This window comes from Adiantum capillus-veneris, chromosome 15, assembly GCF_014529385.1.
Source record: "Adiantum capillus-veneris isolate H3 chromosome 15, ASM1452938v2, whole genome shotgun sequence".
NCBI lineage: Eukaryota > Viridiplantae > Streptophyta > Polypodiopsida > Polypodiales > Pteridaceae > Adiantum > Adiantum capillus-veneris.
Window position 1 is genome coordinate 55,952,785 of NC_140945.1, and position 22,599 is coordinate 55,975,383.

Below are 22,599 nucleotides of genomic sequence, written 5' to 3' on the forward strand. Positions count from 1 at the left end.
AACAGAAAAACATCTCAAACCTTGCACCTTGAATGGTCAAAATACGGTGAAAGTATACGAAGGAGCCACTCTTTGCCAGGGTCTATGCTGCCCAACATAAGTCACTGCAGTAAGCATTCACTTTCTCCAGCCTCTTAAGCATGAACCGGCTTCAAACATGCCATAATGCTCACCAAATCTAGTGGGAAACCAGTCGTAGTGCCCAAGAATGGTCAAACAAAACATCAACCTTCCATCCCCAGTAACGTAAATAGTCGGTGACCGTAAATGTCTTGATCTCTGGTGCGGCACACACCTCATATATGGGCGGCAAAACAACTCACTCGCATGTATGGCAAGAATCCAAAAAACATCAAAAAATCAAAAAGGAAATCAACCCTCTAACCCAGAAACTGTAAATTGTTGAATGCCATAAATGCCATTGATGCTTCGGATACCAAAAACTGTAAATAATCAGATACCAAAAATGCTAAATGTTTGCAAGTGAAATCAGCTGAGAAATCAGATTAGCCTCAATGCCATCCAATTAGGGCAGCCCTAGTGCTCAGAGATCGTACACAATCGGATAAGAAAAATTGGCTGGCAAAACAAGGCATACATTTAGCAACAACCCATCCATGACTCTCACAAAAGGTCAGTTTCAATGCCATCCACTTAGAGCAGTCGTAGTCCATAGAGATCGTACACAATTTACAGGAAAAATGCATCAAGTTGGTAGCTGAAATGAGCTCATGACAGATTGGCAGAATAACTTTTCGAAACCGAGCTATAACGCTCACGCACGATCAAGCAAGATGTTATCCAAAAAGATCGGCCTAATAGCCTAAACAAGGTAAATAGTCATCAGCCAAACATGTTGGAAGTCTGCAGATGGAATCAGCTCACAGCTTGCTCCCAAAACAACCCACCCAATCAGTCCAAAGATAGTTGCAAATGGGCTCACAAGTGCCTGCCGAACGCTCACAAACTGGTCATCAAATCAGCCCAGCAGATTGCATAAGGGAGAAAAAAGCTACATGTCTCTCATGTAGAGAGAACCATTCGCTGCTGGGATGCAAGGACTGCCTCGAGTACTGACCCATCAAGCAAGCAGATTGTGAATCTTCTCTCTTCTGTGGGAACCTCGCCAGCTTTGCAACAGACAATCATCCCTTTTTGGATGCTCTCACCAAAGAGGGTGACATGACGATTAAGCAAGCTCGACTCTGCTCCACCTGGGGCATGTCTGAGCAATAACGAAAGGAGGGCATGGCATGTATGGCATGAAATGCTCTCCAATGGATCGAGCATGAGAGTTTTGCTGCAACAATGAGGACAATGTATTCGAGGCTTTCTTTGAAAGCGGACTCGACTCCGTCCACGCTGATGCTTGCGTCGCAAAACACGAGTAGTTGGACCTTTAGATGGTGGCAGGTCGGCCTCGAGAACCTGTTCCTTGCTGGATTCACTTGCTTCTACGGGCATCCCATGCCCGAGTCGAGTTAGAGTAACGTGAGCTTGGACTTGCTTGATCGAGCCCTTTGTTGGTAGCTCAATCTCCTTTGGGATGATCAAGGCGGCGAGACTATTTCGTGAAAGATTTAGTTGCATTAGTATGGCTGGCTTCAAAGAGCTATCACATTGCACCAACTGCTCTTCTAGACTCTTCAACATGCTTCTCATGTCATAGATGCAGCTACCAATCTCATTGTCTATGTTGTTGACAGCTGTCTCAGCTACATCGAAATTGTCATGCTCTAGTGCTATATTATCTTCCCCTGCTCCAACTATGGGTTGTAGGTCCACATGGCTCAAAGCTTGAACGTTATCTACGATGGGGAGAACTTCGTGAAGATGAGGAAAGTGCCTCTCAATTATCAGTCGAAGGCCATATAGATGCTTACATTCTGATCCCCAATCCGCACAATCACAGTAGTTGGATTGCATGCTCACATGATACCAGTTTGAGGCTGAAGTAGTGCTAAGGACTTTGAATCGCATGTGTCCTTCCTCTATCACTTCGAGGGTGCTTGGATCTGCTTCAAATCGTTTAAGAATTGATTCGCCTGCTGCTAGCTTGGCTGTATGTTGCTTGCTTGATCCAAAACGACTAAAATGCCCAGAATCAGCTGAACGGTTGTCAAATTGAAACAACATGAGCTCAACATTTGGCAACAGCAAAGACATACTCTCAAGCGAAAGAGAACCGCTCTTACCAATCTCCTGCTTTTGCTTGAAGAATTCGAGAAGTGTTCCCCCAATATATGTCCCATGCACTGAATCGCCCACCAATGCATTCAACAAGACCAACAGAGACCTGTTTATCTGTGCATTTAGCAAGGTATACTTGACATATTGCCATAATCTCTCAACCAAGTTTATAGTATCCACATTCCCATGCTGAAATAGACGATCGAATCTTGGCCAAGGGCTTAGCCACATGCATGTGCTGCCACACCAGCCAGTGGATACATACCGTCGAATATTTTCATGTGCCTGATACACCTGCAATAGCTCATCGCACCTTGCATCAAATATATCCTCACTTGTTGCATGCATCAAATTCGACATGCGATTGTACACATCATCGCGCTTGTCCTTAGGGACCTATGCACAACAACGCCATGTGAGTACGATAGTCGATTTGTAGACATGAGTTAGCACAAAGAACACATCAAAGAAATGACCAGCTACATGGGGCAATAGGTTCTCAACCCATGCCTTCTTGACATGAAACCAACATAGCAAAACTTTGCATGCGACTTGTTGCCGCCTTCCATCCTCGTCTTCTCTCCAGCAAAAAGAATCTTGATCCACAACCTTGAGGATGGCTTCGAGCTCTTGCTAGCTCTTATCAATGATAATGGCTGCGGGCCGAACGTCACCTAACCTTGCAAAGATCATCTTGAACGTGAGCTCTAGGGCCACCTTTTCCTGGCTGGTACCCACATCATTGCTGCATAACATCAGCCATATCGAAATCCCTATGCCATTTTGGTTTGGCAAGACTGCACCATATATAGAGCGGTAGACCATAAATGTTTGTCTTAAAGTGCTATCCACGACCCATGAGTTCCGGACGAGAGAAACGAAGAGCGACTTGTAGCATCCACTCGTCCTGAATGAGGAGGATGAATGGCCGCTTGTTCTCATCAGGGTTTTGGGGACTGTAAGGCTGCACAAAGATTACCTGTCCATACGAGAAGTATACTTGAGGATGCATGCTCACCCATCCAGCTTAAGAAGTTGAGAATGTAGTATTACCTTCTTCAATTCTTGCAAACGTAGAGCCTCGGCAAGCATCGCACCCCATTCAGTACCTACAGAGTTACCTACAGTAAAAAAAAATGTTGGATCAAATGCTATCAAAAACTCAGCAGAGAAAAGGCTTCTTAGAAATTCCAATGGCAAGCTAAGTACCACGAGTGCGCATTTGATGAAACAACATTTGCACCTCTTTTGGTATCATAAAAAATCTGTAGATTACACGATCCAGCTCAGATGCATTTGCCATGTGAAACCTTTCCTTGGAGATCGACATTTTGGCGACATGGCGGCACATCCCAACATCAAACAAATCATCCATACAGCATGCAACTACAGTTGAATGCACTGGCAAGTGGTAAAGGTCAACACGTGAGCCAGGTATGTTCCCGGTGTGATCACCATGGATTGCGATAGTCACCCTCTCACAATCATGACAGTGTTGAACCACCAGCCTAAACAGGCACCCACACCTCTTTGACTTTCGTTGTCGCCGCTTATCCGCACCTCTCCGATCTATGCTTCCACCTCGATGGCAAATGTATTCTTGTAGCCACTTATATGCTCTATGCCTCTTTGAAGATCTGACTAGGACCAGCTGTGTGTGATGCTTTATCATGATTCTTGTCAACTGTTGCTCGACTTGAGATGTTGTTGTCTCGATTGAAGAGGTTGGGCAATTTGCGGTTCTGCTACTAATAGGCATCGTAGCTACATCACAATCAATAATCTTCTCTTTTAGTAAGCATCCACATGCAGTGATTGAGTCTTTTATGTAATCAAGAGGCAACCCATGTTGTCTCTTGTCTGTACACCATTCCTTCTGGACGGCCTTGAGAGTGGCAGTCACTCCAAGATGATTGTCATGTGTCAAAGGGCAATGGGCTGCATAAACAATATGTGCCTAATCTTCCATAAAGGCAACCTTTAGGCCAGTAGATTTCAAGTGCAGGCAGCCTATTTCCAGCCCTATACCTGGACAAAGCATCAAGGAGTCTTTCATCCTATTCCACTTCTTTAAATCAAACAATCCCCGAACATCGATCGCTTGAAGCATTGCTAGTGACATGGTCTCTGTCCCTCCCAAATCTTTGGCCATTAAGGAGTATGTCATCTCGTCGAAGGAGAAAAATGTTTTTGATGTGTATGAAGACGGATCTAAGGCAACCCAAGAGCATTGCGAATGCCAACATGCGACTGAGCTGGGACTAGCTCCATTGTTTTGTGGCCAGTAATCCATGCCATTATCCTCGTTGATTGGCGAGTCATCTGAAGATTCTCCTTCGATCGTTGTTTCACCATTGAAATATCCAGTCAATGGCTGGTCTTCGATTACATCAATGGGAGGCATCTAATACACAACATCTCTATCTCTCTCTCTCTCTCTCTCTCTCTCACACACACACACACACACACACACACACACACACACACACACACACACACACACACACACACACACACACACACACACACACACACACACACACACACACACACACACACACACACACTCACACACACTACCTGGTTCAAATCCATGCTGCCTTTGAGCTTTAAATCTCCTACAGAGTCTTCATCTGATTACTGTCTCAGATACCAGCCTCCCCTTCTCCTACTCTCATCTCACCTCCGATTATCTCTGATTACCTTGCATTCCTGCGAGGGCAAATTTGAAAACGGGATGCCCGCGTGAAAGTAATGCCATGTTGGCCCACCATTTGCCACCTGGGACTCCACCTCAGCCCATTCGAGACACGTTTCCTGTCCACGTCACCCTCCCGTCCGAGTTTACCTCCCGGCGCCCCCGTTTACCAAAACCCGTCCAAGTTTACTTTTTTTTGCCACGTGTAGCGCCCCGATGCCATCAATCCCCGCGCCCCACTTCCGCGCCTTTGATCCCACCGCCTGGGATTCCTTAAAGCTCCCGTGCCCCTTAGTGCTGAGGGGGGGCAAGGCTCCGCAAAGGGCCATGCCTTCAATCCTGGCGCTGACACATAAGAGCTCTCTCTCTTTCTCTCTCTCTCTCTCTCTCTCTGTCTCTCTCTCTCATCCTTGCATCAGTATGCTACACCCAATGATCTCTCTCGTGTGCGTAGCATATACCCAACATCAAAAGACTCCCGCCTCGTTCTAATGTTTTTGTTGTCTTTCTTACAGTGATCCTCGTATTGGCTCGCATGTGTCTCTTGCTAGGTTATATGTCTACACTCGACCTTATTAATCTGTAGCGCATGACAACCTATTGTACAAGTTTGGCTCCATTAATCGGGCACTAATTACAAGCTAATCCGATAATTTACTATCTCTATAGTAGCTAGACTTTGTATTGTATTGTGTCTGTCGTACATCACTCAATACAATTGTATCCTGACACTAATGTCGACATTAACCAGCTTGTGATTGGAGTGGTTTTTTTTAGCACTATGTCTATTGATATTGTCATCGTTACTGTGCTACAGCAATATGCCTCGGGCCCTCGGCCCTCACCTGCTATGCAAGCTCACATTATTGCTTTGCTAATTATGTTGAATTGCAGATGCAGGACCTGATAGAACATTGCCTCACTCTCTTTCTAGGCAAAGAAGAATGCGTCAAAGTGCTCTTCCAGCATGCCGAAATCGATCCCATCATCACCAGCTAGATAGGAGCGAGACTTGAGTCCCTTGATAGCCAATAGCTAGCATCCACGATACATCATGTCAGCAACCATATTCATGACGTTGCACCGGCAACCAACAACCATATTGCAGATTGCAATCCAAGGTCTAGTCATCGTTCCCACCCTAGCGACCCTCGCCCTCGCTCTGACAGCCTGAGCACACACTCGCACCTCGAGATCTTCCCCGTCAAGATCTTCCTACCATAGGCCAAGAATGCAAGTAACTAACCTCCTGCAGTTGAGAAGACTTCACGTGTAAGCTTACTTTACTTTCTCGCGGCTCAAAGCCTGTGCAATCTGCTGTAGATTCTCTTTTTCTTTGCACAATGTTAAATTAGCCACCATCACTGCCTTCAAATGAAAGCCTATTCCGTCCACACTTAAAGAGCAAAAACGTTCATCCTCCGATAGATGATGCTTGTGAAAGTCCAATAGACCTAGCCTACCTAATGTTGCTTACAACTTCAAAAGCACCTCGAGTCTATCCCCATTAGGTCATTGTGTGTGTGTGTGTGTGTGTGTGTGTGTGTGAGAGAGAGAGAGAGAGAGAGAGAGAGAGAGAGAGAGAGAGAGAGAGAGAGAGAGAGAGAGAGAGAGAGAGAGAGAGAGAGAGAGAGAGAGAGAGAGAGAGAGAGAGAGAGAGAGAGAGAGAGAGAGATGCTGAGTCAAGAGAATCCCTTCGCCTTTGTTATATGCTGATTGAAAGGAATTTGGACAATGGCAAGTCTTCACCTTTATATGTTGGCATTAGGAAAGATTGTGGAATGCAAAGCAACATCGTAACCTTTAGGGGTCTACAGTTTCTCCATGTGCCTTTTCTATCCATTTTTTGTTACAAGCTCTTTATCTAGCACCCCAGGGCCCAGCCATGGGAAGCTACTTCCTCTATTGCAACAATTAGGCCGTGGTTTTGATGTGAAATATTATGTAAACCATGGCCATCCGTATGTAAAGCAGAAGAACACATACGGGGTTGACAAGAAGAGCTTGCATGCGGCTTTACTTTCCTCTCTCTCTCTCTCTCTCTCTCTCTCTCTCTCTCTCTCTCTCTCTCTCTCTCTCTCTCTCTCTCTCTCTCTCTCCCCCCTAGAGCCTCTCCATGCATTGCTTATTTTGAAGAGCTCTTAACAACATAAGAGCATGTGTCTATATGGCGCATGCATTCAATGACATTTCCCATGTACGTAGCAATAGAGTGATGGGTAGCTTCATACTTACCTCTACATTCATTAGACTTTCCATGACTTTGATCCTTCCATCTTGATTGCGCAGATGTTACCAATTGAATGGAGACTACTCGCTGATGATTATCGCAACCGCACTCTTACCATTGACTATGCAAAAACAAAGACATGCTTGAAGGTGATTCTCTCCCCTCTGATTGTGGAGGATGCGTATCTCCTACAAAGTGATGCTTGAAGGCAATTCTCTCCCTTTTACTGTTCATGCTGCATGTCTTCTCCAAAGTGCCCACAGCATATCCCTCCCAAGGGCAGGCCTTGTGATTTTATCACTTGTTTTTTTTTTCGATGTGAACTTTGAAGTATTGACCGATTGAAGTTTTCTTTTAAAAGAGTGCTTTTATTTAGGAGGCTCTTAGCCTCTTGTGGATGCTTGGTCCATTCTTGCCAACGTGACCCTTCACATTGTTTGTTAAAGTGCCTTTACGTCACCTCATAATATCATGTCTTGTATCCCTAATAAGGCTATGGTCATGTGAGGCATACTTGCCTGTTATTGCAGTCGATCATCGCTAACAGCTTGCAACTTTTCACCTGCTTAGTTGTGTTACTATACCAAAAAAGACATAGTTTGAAAACTATGTTGGTTAGCTGACGATTAGCTCAAGCGCTCTCTCTCTCTCTCTCTCTCTCTCTCTCTCTCCCCCCCCCCCATTGCTGCCCGTCACACTTTGTGCGTTTGTACCTGCCATGGTAAAAATCGATTGAGGCTTACCGATAACTAAGCCTCGCGTGACCATGTCCTAAGTAGCATAGTCTTCAAACATGTTGAAGTATTGAGTGGATTTGAAGTACATCCCCAATAAGTAGCATCTATACTAAATACGAGCTCACGCGACATGCCTACGACGGGTCTCGTTCGCTCTTACCAATGGTTTTGAATGGTCAATACTATACAATTTCTAAATCTCACTCATGAGAACACATAGAAATATTCACACTATCTCTCTCTCATTTCACTATTCTCATTTTCAAATATTGTCTCTATGTATCTATGTATGCATGTACGTATTTATATATGTGTGTGTATGTGTGTGTGTGTGTGTGTGTGTGTGTGTGTGTGTGTGTGTGTACTACAAAATGAGTGGCCTTTAAGGCATATGTTTTGTGAGGGCCCTATCAACATATTTATTTATCCGCTCATCACCATTGCTTGTGACCACTTCAATGCTTTGACAAACTCACATGTAGCTTGTGTCCATTCATATATTCTAGCTTCGGTCCTTAAAGGTGAAACTTACACACTTCATTGCCATCAATGGAAAGATTCTCTCTCTCTCTCTCTCTCTCTCTCTCTCTCTCTCTCTCTCTCTCTCTCTCTCAAAATGAGCATCCATGAACCTTTGAATCCATGAGCACACCCCTTGGCAGATAGATGGAGTAGTCAGTGCTGGTGGAAGAGGAGGCAAGTGGATAGGATGCGCAGGTAGAGCAAACGCAAGGAGCACCAATGCAAGCATTGTTATGATAAAATCAATTTCACAAACAACCCCTTAGATAAAGGGAGTTTTGCTAAATAGTCTGAATTATTTTTGCATTAACTCTATTTTAAAAAAAAATTATAGCAATTTTTTTTCTTCTTCCCCTCTCTTCAACCAGCTGATTTCGTTTTTCAATTGGCTCAAGGCTAAGCTGAGGCACACTTTTCGCGGACAATGGATGCTAGTGTACGTAAGCTAAGTGAGCAAGAAAGCAATGGGAAAGGGTCTGGGTTTCAGTGGGGCAAGATAGGGTTTCACAGAGCATCTTCATCGGAATAAAACATTTGATGAGACATAGAGGTAGTATCAATAGGCTTCGACAGGGCCCCCACCTACCGCAAGAGTTGTGGCTTATTTCCATGGCCAATCATTTTGATGCTGCAAGAGTGGAAAAAGCTGATTGTACTCTCTCTCTCTCTCTCTCTCTCTCTCTACAGTACACTTGACACAAGATACAACTGCAGTCAAGATGAGGATTTGTGATTGTATGCAAGTTAGAAGAGGGGGTGGTATGGCATATATATAGTTGAAGTTGGCTATCCAAATGCGGATGCAGGGCTGAGCAAGGAATGGGTTTCCATCTACAAGCGAGAGAGAGGAGGAGGCTAAGGGAGTAGAAACTCTTGATGTCAGGAGACATCAAAGATTTGTTTAAGTAGAGAGAGAGAGAGAGAGAGAGAGAGAGAGAGAGAGAGAGAGAGAGAGAGAGAGAGAGAGAGTATATCCAACTCCAGGTTTTCTTAGTTGCTTCAATATGGGATTGACCTTCTTAGTTGTTCTCAAATACATAATAGCAAGTTAGAAGAGGGGGTGGTATGGCATATATATAGTTGAAGTTGGCTATCCAAATGCGGATGCAGGGCTGAGCAAGGAATGGGTTTCCATCTACAAGCGAGAGAGAGGAGGAGGCTAAGGGAGTAGAAACTCTTGATGTCAGGAGACATCAAAGATTTGTTTAAGTAGAGAGAGAGAGAGAGAGAGAGAGAGAGAGAGAGAGAGAGAGAGAGAGAGAGAGAGAGAGAGAGAGAGAGAGTATATCCAACTCCAGGTTTTCTTAGTTGCTTCAATATGGGATTGACCTTCTTAGTTGTTCTCAAATACATAATAGCGACTTTTCTATTTACTCTATTATGGCAAGCCTTTTTCAGGCTTGCCACTTTGGTGCAAGTAAGGGATTGGAGTCAAGAGCTCAAAACTCAATGAAGGACTAGAGCCGAGATTTCAACATGAGCATGACAAAAAAAAACTTGATTGTTTTCAAAGGATAAGAGATTTCTATAGGGTGACACTCAATAGGAACCTCGATAGAAGCAAGCTTGCAAGGTCAAGAAGCATTGGGCTGTGTTTTGAACGAAAAGTTAGTGCTTTTCTCCAAATGAGGTTTGGTTCAAGATGTTATTTTGTAGATGTCGCTTATTGGATAACATGTGTAACTTAGGCTAGGAAACGCAACTCTAGATCATTCTCATTGAATGCAAAAATGAGGGCCCTTCCGAATGCAATCACCTATGCTTGCATTTTGAAGAAAATGTGGCATTGTGCAAGAAGCTGCTATGGATGGCATTTTACACATTGGCTTCCTTTTAATGATGCGGTTTTTCAGAATTCGTTTATTCTAAGGCAAGTGCAACAAAGACAAAGCCAAGCAACATTGAGCTATTTTCAACAAATGAAGAGTGGTGGTTTCTCTCTAGATGAGCTGCCTAGCCCGAATCTCTCTCTCTCTCTCACACACACACACACACACACACACACACACACACACACACACACACACACCACTTGTTGATGCCTTGTCTTTGTTTCTTTTTAATGGGGTTGACTACAGCCTTCGGCATCCCTTTGTTCCCTCTACCTTTGACAAGCATGTGTGCTGAATTTCATGATTCCCACCTATCATTGCATGTAATGAAATTGGCATATTAACTTGAGAGTAGCGGAAATTAGAGAGAGTACTTTGGTGAAAGTACTTTGTGAGCATAGTGGAACATAATTGATGGTAGCAACATAAACATAGCATTTAGTTAACTTGGCATGAACAATACTTTTGCAAGAGAGAGAATTTAGAGAACATGACAACAGTTGAGGACCGGATTTATGTGGAGCTTGTCCCCCCTCCAATAGGCATTTGTATTATGATTTCTCCCATTAAGAGAGACTTGTTACAATACAATCTTTGTGTTCCTTGTGACCTAGGTGATGCAATGAAGATGGAAAGCTTCATGCATCACAAGCATAACATAAAATTTGCAAAAAGCATTAACGATCCTAAGCCTCAATCTCAAGACCTCAAACACCTTCGAAGGTGGAGAGAGCTAGCAAGGAATGAGGGTAGGGAAGAAGAAGAAGAAACATTTTATAGGAGAAAGAATTAGTTTCTCACTTATCATCACTCTTCTTGCTAGCATACATAATAGCATACTAATGAAGATGGAGAAGATGGCAAGATTAAGCAAAGAAGCATGGCTCTTGGTTGGATTTTCATTCCATAGCCAAGAGTGTTGGTGTAGGCTCTCAACCTCTCTAGTTGCTTGGAGAAGGAGAGGGAGCTCTTTCACTTCACACCATGAGAGAGTGTGTGGGAGAGTATACCCCCTAAGAAGGCCCCCTACTTGCTTTGGTCGATCCCCCCTTGTAGCTCGCGCTTGAAGCTCATTGGACCCCTCCAGGCCTAGCCAATCACAAGCAAGAGTCATACAAAGCAACAAGGGTAGCCTTGGGACAAGTGTCCCCCTTTTCCCTTTTAGAGAGAGGGCTTGATATATGTAAAAACAATTAATTAAATCCACTAAATTATCATTGGACCCCTTGGGTGGCCAACCAATAGACTTTAGGCACACCATGAGGGCAACATCAGGAGGAACTTGACAAGTGTCCCTTTTTTCTTTCTTTGTACCAAGCATGCCTTGTGTGAGTGTGTGGGTGTTCTCTCTCATCCCCTCTCTTGTAGGGCTCTCCCCCTACTTATAGGGATTGATGATTGACTTTTTGACACCTCAAGCCCCTCAAGCTTAGGCCCAGTTCCCACCACAAGCTTGGCCCTTAAGTACCTCAAGCTTGGGCTGGGTTCCCACCTCAAGTACAACCCTAGCATCTCAAGCATGACAAGCACCTCAAGCATCTCAGTCATCAAGCACCTCAAGCACCTTAGTCATCAAGCACCTCAAGCACCTTAATCTTGGGTAGGGTTCCCACTTCAAACTTAGCCCTAGCTTACCTAAGGTCAAATGACGTTTTCACTAACTATAATTGGAGGTCTTCAATGAAGCTAACCCTAAGGTCTTTATGCTGCATTGGTTAGCATTGCTCTTTGATAGACCATCTCTCATTTGGGCCCCTTTACCATTGGCCCCGTGTTGAGATAGATCTATAAGCACATGTCTATATCTTAACCATTGGTCCCGGTTATTCTCCCACATTAAATGATCAGTTTAATATGAGAAAAATATTTGGGTTGGTTAGATATTAGATTTTATGACATTGCATCTCTATGCATCCAAGTGTGGCAAGCCGTTACAACTACATGCATGCTCTTTAAATCTAGAGGCTTTGTTTTCCTCTTCTTCGGCCACCACATGCGCCACTCTTTTATTATATGTGTGCCACAATGCTCTCTCTCTCTCTCTCTCTCTCTCTCTCTCTCTCTCTCTCAACCTGTAAGATGCAACCTGCAAGTGGGATTACAGTTGCATGTCGAGGAGCTAGGAGACTTGAGAGATGGGGACGAGGGTTGCTCACATTTCCTCTTCCTACTCTACAAGCTATGTCAAAGGTACCCATGGCTCCTAAGTCCCACATTTAAGCATGCCTTTTGTTATGCTAGCCGAGTATCGGCCTCTTCCTCACCTTGCATTTGGGACAGCCACGTTCATGCTCTTGAATCTTGTTTGTTAACGGCATCCTGTTGATAGTGTACTCTGGTGCGCACCTACTTAGCTGCTCAACATGCCACTATTCTTGTCAATGGCCATCAGCCTCGGATCCCTAACTTTACCACAACCAACCCTTTGTATGCCTTGAACGTCGTCTTCTTCCCTTTTTCTGCATCACTTTCCCCTCTTTGTTCACCTTTGCCAAAATTTATTTTCAAATTTCAAAGTATTGTGCACCTCATCTCCCCCATCTCACCCTCACACTGATGTGCTCCTTCCCCTTCTCATGGCTTCTCCACTTACAACTCAACAGCCCCAAAACCTTACGACAACCAACCCTTTGTATGCCTTGAACGTTGTCTTCTTCCCTTTTTCTGCATCACTTTCCCCTCTTTGTTCACCTTTGCCAAAATTTATTTTCAAATTTCAAAGTATTGTGCACCTCATCTCCCCCATCTCACCCTCACAATGATGTGCTCCTTCCCCTTCTCATGGCTTCTCCACTTACAACTCAACAGCCCCAAAACCTCACTCCACCATGTTCCCTCCCCCTCCCCCAACACAGCCCTCTGTCCCAATAGCAAGTGTGCCTTAGCTTAGCCTTGAGCCCATCGAAAAACAAAATCAGTTGGTTGAAGAGAGGGGAAGAAGGAAAAAAATCCGCTTGAAAATTTTAAGAATATTAAATTGGACAAAAAAAATCAGGACATTTAGCAAAATTCCCTCTATCCTAGGGGGATGTTTGTGAAATTGATTTTTCTCGAACACTGCTTGAATCAGTGCTCCCTGCATTTGCTCTGCCTGCACATCTGCACATCTACTTAGCTACTCAACATGCCACTATTCCCATCAGTGGTCGTCAACCTCAGATCCGTAACCTTACCACAACTAGCCCTTTGTATGCCTAGAACGTCCTCTTCTTCCCTTTCTCTACATCACCTCCCCCTCTTTGTTCACATATGCAAAAAGTTCTTTTCAAATTTCAACGTATACCTCATCTCCCCCATCCCCCCCTCACACTGATGTGCTCCTTCCCATATCCTCCTTTCCCTTCTCATGGCTTCTCCGCTCACAACTCATCAACAGCCCCAAACACCTCACTTCACCATGTTCCCTCCCCCAATGTATCCCTCTGTCCCAACAACAAGCAAAACACACACACACACACACACACACACACACACACATAGGCTCGTGGATCCCAATGGTGAAAATTGGGCAATGTAGCCTTCTCTCCAGCAACAGACACACACGTACACACACCCACAAAAAGAGAGAGAGAGAGAGAGAGAGAGAGAGAGAGAGAGAGAGAGAGAGAGAGAGAGAGAGAGAGAGCCCCTTTGCAAGAGGTGCACACACTTCTTGCACACACATCGATATAGAGAGAGGAGTGTAGAGGGAGAAAGAGAGGTTGTAATTGCTACAAACAACCTACATGGAGAGAGGGACCCAATTCGCAATTGTTGAGCGTTTTCATGGAGAGAATCCCCACGCTTTAGGAATCTCTCTCTCTCTCTCTCTCTCTCTCTCTATGTGCGTGCGTGTGCGATGCATCTTGTTTAGTTACCGTCAGCCCCAAGTCTACCTCTTCTCGCCCCCGCCTCGGCCCCCGTCCCGCCCCAACCAACATCTCTTGAGCTTCTTTTCTCCCACCTCCCTCCGATGCATGCCTAAAAAATCTTGTGAAACCACGTGGTAGTTCTAAATTTTGAGCTCCTCGAGTAGAATGGATAGTGGAGCTTAAAATTTTCAAGGAAGGAGAGGGACTCCATGTGTTACTCAATGGATCATTTAAAAGAAAACCTTACAAAACATCTAATCTAAAAGCAAAGGTGAAAGGTACGATTTGAAATCTACACTCTCTATATAAAGGAAGAGAGATGAGGTGTCACTCAATGGTTCACTCCAAAGAAAACCTTACATAACATCTGATCTAAAAGAAAAAGTAAAAGTAAAGGGTAGGATTTGAAATGCATCTATATCTATACTTGTATGCTATATATAATGGAGCTTAAAATCTATATCTATGCTATATATAATGGAGCTTAAAATTTTTGAGCAAGGAGAAGGCATCCACTTGTCACACTCTACAGCTGCTTTTAAAAGAAAACCTGAAGAAACAGAGTGATAGTGAGCTAGGCGAACAGGGGTTTCGTCCTTGGGAGCGCTTTGTCGGGTTGGTGAAGAGCGAGTGGTCTCGTTGGGAGAGAAAGGTTCATTTCGTAGGCATCGCCCCTGCTTGAGTGTGGTGGCACCTGCGTTTCATCTCCGTTCGCTCTCCCTTGCTTGAGCTTATCGGTACATGCGTGTCAAAACCCAAAGCTTAAGTAGCTTGGCGTTAAAGCAAAGGACAATCGCCATCGCCATCTTCATGTGCTACACGTTCATAGTTAATAAGAGTACCCCAATTAATAATCGCTTTAGCTGTAAAATTAAAGTAAATAATCATTTTTTGCTAGTGCCCTTCTAAAGTAAATAATCAAATTTTCAGCCCTTCTTCTCAGGCTTCCCATTTTATTTACTTTTTGGCAAAGCAAAGGTGTTGCTTGTGTGAGCAACGTACTTTTTGTAATTTGGGTTAAGTTTTGAATAGAAGGGGGGGTGTCGGTGAGACCTTTCACCGTGCCATGGCGAGCTCCTCTAAGTCGTCCTACGCCAAAGCACTGGCAGGCAAAGAGCATCCCGACGCTCTGAAGGCTATCGACTTTGCAAAACCGAGCGCCGATGATAGCGGTCAAAGCTCCCTTACTAGTCTGAGTAAGGAGGAACTGAAACAAAGAAAGACGCGGGTGGAAAAAGACCTAGTGTCAATCCTCTGTGCACTATCATTGAACAAAAGGTCGCACGAAGATTCGGCAACACAGGAGGATGTTGCTGAAGTGGCCAAAGTGGATAGAGCTTTCAGGGTACTCAAGAAAGCGCTCCCGCTGTCAAGACAAGGGTCAAACCTAAGGACTAGGGGAGTCATGGACTTCGGCCAGGGGCCGGACTAGACCGTGTGGATAGGGGATCCGTCTAAGGCAAGGGGCTAGGAGCCCGCCTATATAATGGGGGCTTGGGAGGAGGATCCTGGGTCTAGTTCCCCTAGTTCTTACACTGGTATCAGAGCTAAGTTTAGAAGAAAGTGCGTGGTCTTTTTTGCATGTTTCATCTGCATGAGGCAAGAGGAGGAGGCGTGAAGCCGCTCTACACAGGAAGATCGGCTGCGACCACTGCCTGGGCAACCCCGCTTGCGAGGAGGGAGGTGGCATCATCACCTGCGCGAAACAGGTTGATGGCGGGCTTGAACTGAGTGCGAGACCGAGCTGCACCTAATTCGTCACTGGGTCGGGCAGTTTCGAGCAAAGCAGGTGGTGGCGCTTCTTCTTCTCTCTCTCGACGGCTCTGCAGCAGCACACCATCGTCGGCTTCATTCTCCTTTTCACACGAAGTGCCCTAAGGCCAACGGCCTTGGGCAAAGTATCTAAAGAAGGGTGCATGCCCACCTCGGCATACACCCCCATACAAGCGACATCTTGGCATTTACAGTACCTTCATGCATACACGGTTTGGCACCTCTGCAAATTTTAGCCATTTTTCAGAGCTCCGTAGATTTTGAAAACCAGATTTTGCAGTTTTGAAAACTCGCAAATTTCAACTGATTTGGCGATTGCATAAGATGCAAACCCAGTTGTGTCGGCCACTATGAATTGATAGGTGCTTTCAAGTGCAACCTCGGCTGCAAATTAATTGCTGATTTCACGGTTGCTTGGGATTTACAATCCGGCTTCGAGTTCGGCGTTCGGTTCCATTGAAGGCATAATTATTCAGCTAATAATCACAAACTGCTATGACCTTGTTCCGAATCAGGGTTTAAAAGCCAAAAATTTCGGATCACAAATTGCAGATGAACGTTTGCAAGATCATCCATCAAGTCTACATTCAACGACTTCCAACTTGCTGGACTGCACATGATGCGAGCAAGTTCTTTGGGACACTCCAATTTTTCATCACCTTCAATTTCATCGGCCATTTGGAGTTCACCTTCTATACAACCGCATGTGTAATTAGCACGGCTAATCACCAATCTTTGCTACAAGTTTCTACATTCGGTATAGCTACGCGCATTTCTGTACTCCAAGGTATTACTTTCTCTTTTGTTCGCACACCACGTTTTCACCATGAGTGCGGAAATTGATGATCAACACATGTTTGACTTCGAATACTTGGAGTCACCTCCACCTGTGGATGTCGTGTGGTCGGATACTCTCACGGAGGGTACCACAGGGACAAATCATGCATACCCCGGCAGTCTATCTCCTCTTCCACATAGTGTGTTTGATATTCTAGAGGATGACAATAACTTGCCAGATGCCTGGGAGTTTGTCACTCGACAGGACTGGCAAACTTTTGATGCCCGATTTTGCAAGCTAGCTGTAAGGGTCCAAATATTGGCTACGCAAGTGGAAAATCTCACACAATTAATTTACAAAATGCTACCAGAAACAAATCTGGTCATGACCAACGTGGTCAGGAAGCCACTATCACAATCCGACTTTCAACGTGCAAAAAGTCAAAAATTATGCTTTATTTGCTTAGGAACGCATCAAAAAAGCCAGTGTCCACATGTTCGACAACGTAAGAATGATGCATTAGTTGGCGATTCGACATAAACTCCAGTTTTGGTGCAAGGCACAGTAGTTATAAACATAAACTCCAGTTTTGGTGCTGGGCACAGTAGTTATATGTCTTCATACGTGCATGTGGCTTTTCAGAGTATTGTCCATTTTTTGGCATTGGGTAGTGTTATGCACAAATTTCTTTTCTGAAATAATCATTTTTGGTACGACCAGTTTCATCATCTCGGCGTATACGATCCGTCGACAACATTATAAGATGCATACAATATCTGTGCAATAGGGTATACGTGTTGCAATATGATTTGTTGTGAACCACCAAATGCTTAACCAATTTCACGTGCAACACGGTTTCTAAATCGTGTTACCATTGACTTGGAGTCAAGAGCGGTGGAAACCAAGTTTACCGGTCCAATCGGTGCAAGGCACTTCTGGTGTTAATGTTTACGTTTACAACTGTCATGGTAGCCACGGGCTTCCACCTTTGTATGCAAGGCATGCTACCCAGATGGTATCAAGTACGTTCTCACACAATCACTCTGTCAAGGACAATATTCATTACGAATGGTTTTTGATTGCTGTCCAAAAACAACACCACTAAAAGAACCTAAAACTCGGACTTAATTCAAAGGCAACGTGCTATCATTAAGTCACACTGGTGTCGTCACAACCACATACCAGATAGGTGAGTTAGTCTGTGACTTGTTTTTCTAATCCCTCTCCCGTTAAGAGTCCTATCGGACAACTGTTGCATGTTTATAGGATAAGCTGCATGCGAGACATAAGATGCATAGGGGCATGACAATCAACTATACACGTCATAGTCGTATAAGGACAGATCCTTAGCCCAGCATGCTCTTCTCTCTCTCAAAGAATAATGAAAAATTTTTACGACTATTTTGATACATGTTTTGCTCGTGAGTTAGCCTGAGCCACGGTGCTCTCACTCTCAGCTAGTAAGTGGTCAAGACGCCACTCCAATTCGTCTTCATCAGTTTCTCCATTGAACACTAATTTGTTATTCACATTAGGACTATGAGCCACACAGGCTAAGAGCCATTGTCAAGACCTGGGGTAAGACCCACGGCTGGTAAATCTTGGGTGATTGTTCTCCAGCTTGAACAAATCTATCCCTTGGAGTTTCCATTGATGTTACTGGCCAAGCAAGAGTCTTGCCATTACAGATCTTCTGGATATTTCTTATGCACTACATGTTTTGGTGTGACGATGGAGTTGAATTTTGAATGAACTCCACTCGTATAGGCAGATCTATAACACGGCGTATAGATGCAGCAATCAGTTGAGACAGCATGGTTGTCCGTATGAGCTAGGTATTTCACTTGTGTAGATCTCCTGCTCTCTCTATAACACTACGAGTGTCTATGGCAGCACAATTTTGGGGCAAGACTCGGCGGATGATTGCTAAATCACCCCCTCGTCATGGAGGATCATGGTTTGATCTATTCTCATTATACTTTCAAGGAAAGAAGTCCTCAATATACCACGCGGTAGTGGATGAATTCAACTTCTCAAGTTCATTCCAATCATTTTGTACACGGTTGACTATGTTGGTTATTGTTACCTGCTAGTTGAGCAGTTTCTACAAAGGGTCTTACCAAGGGGTTTGACTATGTAGATTCCAATCAATAGGTTTGGATTGCAAAGGCAACACCCAGGGTTTCCAGTACCATGTTGCTTGTTTTCTCAACAGGTGGGCGACGTGCTCCTCTGTATTTGACTATGGGTAAGTGAACATTCAGTTCAATCTCCAGGTACACATCTAATGATTTGGTGTTATTTCAGTTTTTAGTATGCATTGCTTGGTTTTTTCAAGTCGTTTAAATACGCTTGAACATATCAAATCCATGCCAAGGGAATGTTGGAACAAAGTATTTTGGGCCGTAGTGTCCACTGTACATTATGCTGTTATGAACCCACTTGTCGGGTTCGATTTGGCACATGCTGTCACATGGGATACAACATGCTCTAGGAACTCAAGGAGTTTAGTTTAGCCAATGTGGAGCAATGATAATGAGGGTCACTCCCGTCGTAGAGTGTTTGTAGTTACCTCCACACACAAGTACATCTCGTACTTGAAGGATGTTTTTTTTACAGACATCCTTATTCGAGACATATTCCACACGTGGAGAATATGCGTCTCTGGGACTGACACTGGTGCCTAATTCCTAATGATGTGTCGCGACAAAGTCCTTATGTGCTAGTCGCATCCGTTCATTAGACCATTTGGAGCACATAGTATCAGGAACAATTTCAGTGGCCAGAAATTGTCGGGTACTCGATACAGACTTGTTGCGATGACAAGTGCTATAAAACTACCTTAACGGAGGGTCGTTTCTACATATAGCCAAGTATGCTACATTACCGAGAATGTCTCATGGTTGGTACCTAGGTGTGACTGAGCTTTCACATTCGGTTGTGGTCCAACTCTTGTTGAAAGGCTTTCACGTACGTACCGTGGAAAGTCCCGTCATGGAATTGCGGTTTGGATAAATTTGTGTTAAATGCATACACACTAGGTGTTATGGGCCCTAGTGTTTAACACTGATTTATTTGGAGCGGCATGCCAATTCATGAACTTTATTCTCTCTGCACCTTTTTGCACTGAGAGTGCAATTTCTACTGCAGAGTTATGGTGAATTTACACCCTGCCATAAAAGGTAATGGCTCAGTATGGGTATATTTTTTGCTAAAGGATCTGTGAAGAGCATATGCTAGCACAACGCATGATTTCTTAATGGGTGATTCTCTCCCTATTCTAGAATTTTCTTAAGTAAAGTTTTTTCAACTTTGAACGCCTGTTGTGGTGGGGTTGGATATGGTTTCAATAGTTTCATAAGTCAAGGATGTGCTGACAAAGTATGTTGGCAAGTAACCGTCATTAGGGATGAACATGTAGATCTTTGTGTTCCAAACTATTCAGAAGTCTGACATGAGGACACTCCCTATTCTATCCCTCAATAGTTATGAACTTTTCAAGATACTCACTCGAGTAGGAAATCTGGCTCACAACTGCATGGAAAGTTACGCCAAGGATTTCTTGCATTATTCCAGTACCTTCAGAAGAAATAGCATGCCAAGGGTAGGACCCGGCACGGCCAAGGGCCAGGACGGACATGTAGTCAAGGGGGTCCCTATATTTAGCAGGCTGTTAAGGCGGTTACGCCGCTAGCGAAAGCTAAATAGTGAGAACTCAACCAACAACAGAATTTGTCAGACGAGGACGGAGCTTGACCGCAGGCGCATGGAAACAACTAGGTGGGTGTCAAATCACCTACTCGACCTTCTAATGACAATCACTACTAAGGAAATCAAATCTAAGTTCTAAAATACGCAAGTGACTGAAATCTGTACTACAAACGAATGTTATACGAAACAGGATCTAGAATCATTGAATCGATCTCAAACTCAAGGGGAAGTCTATACACTAGGTAAGAACAACACCCTAAAGACTTGAATTGCAAAATCAACCTATAACCACTCCGTGCGGTAAACGCGTATGAAGACAGGCTGAAAAATACAGGTGATCGAAACTTGACCCCGATGGTACTAATGTGTAGCTCTACTTGTTGTGGTTCTATAGATATGCTGCACGCTCTATTCCGACACACGAGTTGGAAGAAAACTCACACCGAAGCTCGTAGGAACTTACCACACATAGAAGCCGATAGCGCGCACTCTTGGTATCAGTGCGTAGCTCTCGCCGTTGCTAACACAATGGTGGTGTCGCTTCTCCAATGGCGGCTCCGTAGCTCGCGTAGCAAGTAGATAAGACTCTCTCTCTCTCTCTCTCTCTCTCTCTCTCTCTCTCTCTCTCTCTCTCTCTCTCAGACACAGTCACGGCGCTCAAAAACTCACCTTTGATTAAAAACTGAATCTCCTTAGGTTACAAAAACTTTGGCTTATATACCTCAGCCTTGGAGGTGAGAACATCTCTAACTAATTACATCAGCAAGTGAAATTACTTCGGGATTACAAGCTGGAAACTCAATTGAGTCCCGTTACTTAATGAATGGCTCAATTCAAAATCAATGTCGGAAAGACATTTATTACAATCAATGGTTACAAAAATGATGAGTGTGAGCAAAAATGTGGGTGTGATCCTCTGCTGGCTCAACACTCCCCCCCTCCGCGTTCATGTCGTCCCTGACATGACTTTTATGCTTGGTCAATAAAGTCCTGTCGTCTTGAGCATCTGCAAATGTGATTCGTATCGTAGGTTGCCGATGGTCAAGGTTGGGCCGAATATTTTACTTTCGTGGGTGAAAAAGCCGGTGTAGAAAGCTTCTTCGAATGTTTGCATGTGGGAGCTAGGCAAAAACATAATCCTCTGCTATAGGAGGTGCAACACTTTTGGAGAAGGCTGCAATGAAAGATCATACATCATATCAGTCACTGTGTCGGCCGTCGATAGTAGACTCGAGGTCGTGGCTTTATCTGGCGCGAACACTTCAATGCAAGCTAAGAGAGTCCTGCAAATTTTCTTGAGCATCTGACACGAAAGGTCAGGAGAGCCAGTAAAGAGCTTGATGGTGCGCGTTAGGGTTTTCACCATGTAGGCTTTATCTATTCTCTCTCCTGCCTTTGGTCCTGGCATCCTGGGGTAATTAAGCCAATTTGGCTTCTTTTCTGCAATCCTACCATGCTCTTTCCAGCTTCTGACTCTTGGCACCGGGCAGAAGGTTGCATCCTCCCGAATCTCCTTTGATGCCTCTACCAAGTAGATGAGGTAGGCTGGGTATTTTTTCAGCCAACCTTTCCTCCATCTAGGCTGCGAATCTACAATCTTCTTTGATTGTTTCTCTTTTGTGATGTCGCCTTCGTAAAGAGCGACATACTGCTCCTCCTCTATTCTCTTTTTTGTTTTTATCACTTCAAACTTCATCAAAGGGAAAGGCAGGCTGGGTTGCATCGACTCTTCATGGAGCACTTTTGTGTCTAGTCCCTGAAGTCTAATGGAGATTAGGAGTCTCCTCTCCCATTCCATTTCCGCCTTGGCACTCTCCTCTGTTGACTTTTCTATTTGATCATGGAGCCTTTGTTCTTCTTCTTCAGAGATTCCTGAAGTTGAGGTCACCTCTTGAACTGGGGCTGGATCTTCAATTGTGGTTGCCTCTCCAGTTTCTGGTAGCTCTATGGCTGCTCCACCTGATTCTTCTTGTGGTGTCTCTGTCTCTCTTCTTTGTTGCTCTTGTAGATCTTGGAGCTGTTTGCGGAGGGTCTCATTCTCTGTTCTTAGTGTTTGATTTTCTAAAGTGAGCCTCTCCTCTGCTGCCAATGATCCCTCCGCAATGTGAAACCTTTGCACTTGCTCTAATCTTAGCTCTCCTTGTAAGCTTCGGACCTGGTCTTCCAGAGCTGGTACAAGAGCTCCCTCTTGTTCGGTTCCTGCTCTGCTAGCTCTAGGGGTAGTCTTGAGTCTAGTGATTATTCTTTCTTGGAGCTCGACTCTTTCCCTTAGCTCAA

General features: G+C 44.4%; 1 pseudogene; it reads right to left on the reverse strand.

Moving 5' to 3' along the window:
* Positions 1 to 823: 823 nt before the first annotated feature.
* LOC147440713 (uncharacterized) lies at positions 824 to 4,951 on the reverse strand (annotated as a pseudogene).
* Positions 4,952 to 22,599: the final 17,648 nt, after the last annotated feature.